The sequence below is a fragment of the Penaeus monodon genome, chromosome 28 (assembly GCF_015228065.2).
Source record: "Penaeus monodon isolate SGIC_2016 chromosome 28, NSTDA_Pmon_1, whole genome shotgun sequence".
Lineage (NCBI taxonomy): Eukaryota > Metazoa > Arthropoda > Malacostraca > Decapoda > Penaeidae > Penaeus > Penaeus monodon.
The window spans coordinates 24,166,574-24,167,849 of record NC_051413.1 but is presented as its reverse complement, the minus strand read 5'-3'; the positions used below and the strand labels follow the sequence as shown (position 1 = coordinate 24,167,849).

At 35.5% G+C, this 1,276-nt stretch overlaps 1 pseudogene; it reads right to left on the bottom strand.

Moving 5' to 3' along the window:
- LOC119591106 overlaps nt 1–1,276 on the bottom strand; it is a 9,037-nt pseudogene that overhangs the window by 5,110 nt on the left and 2,651 nt on the right.

Below are 1,276 nucleotides of genomic sequence, written 5' to 3'. Positions count from 1 at the left end.
TCCATTTATTCCGATTCCACACGGCATTCACTCGCTGACACTCTGCCTATGCGTGCTGCCCGGGAGCCGCTCGTCCATCCGCTGCCTGATGATTGAGTTTTTCCCCTCGGGTAAAAGGAAGAAGAGACGGGGAAGAAAAGGAAAACGAGAAGGAAGACTCAGAGAAGACAAGAAGCGGGGAAAAGAAAGAGAACAAGAATAAAAGAAGAGAAAAACAAACAAAAAAAGACGAGAAGAAGGAGAAGCAAAGAGAATGAGAACAGAAATAGAGAAAAAGTTTAAGAGAAAAACGGAAGAGAAAAAGAAGAGGGAGAAAGAAGAAGAGAAGAAAAAAAGAGGGAAAAAAGAGAGGGAAAAGAAGCGACACACAGGCAACACCTCGTCCAAGTAACATTTTAGCTCCTTATTTTTTTACCTTTCTTTTCTTTCTCCTATATTCCCTAAACAACCCTTTCCTAAAAAGCTGTAGTTTAAAGGCTCATTCCTCTTAACTTTCAAAAAAAGAAAAATTTGCTTTGTGGACCTATGCTCTTAACAGTTGCTAAGTGCTTGTTTTTCATATTCATTTTACTCCCCGAACTACGAACACTATATTTTATTTATATATCTTATATTTGATGACAAAATCTGATATCGATGACTGCATCTTATAATGAATATAGCTTATATCGATAACTATAGCCTATAATGACTATATCTTTTATCGATACAATAAAGAAATATACCTTATATTTAAAATCGAAGACATTTTATACTGATGTCTATATCTTATAAGATTTTATCTTATATCAATGACTATATCTTATAATGACTAGATCTTATACCGATGAAAATAATCTTATATCGATGGGCAATACTTTTTTCTTGTAATGACATATTTTAATTCGATGACTATATCTTATTTCGATGACAATACCTTATAATGGGACTATATCTTATATCGATGACTATATCTTATATCGATGACAATACCTTTATTGACTATATCTTTATCGATGACAATCCTTATAAAATTTACTATATCTTAATAAAAACGATGATCAATAAAGAAAAAATATCTTGCCTGAAAGCAGGGTCCCCCAGCCCCCCGCGGTCGCGTTCTGGCCGGGGAAATCAGCCCAAGAGGAAAGGGAGACACACAGGCTTGATTCCAATCCCGAATCTACTTTTTGGGACAACTTCATGAGAGCGATGTCACTGTCAAGCTGCGGAGGGGAAAAAATAAGGGATAAAAAAGAGAAAGAAGAAGAAAAAGGATAGAAAAACGTTAGAATGG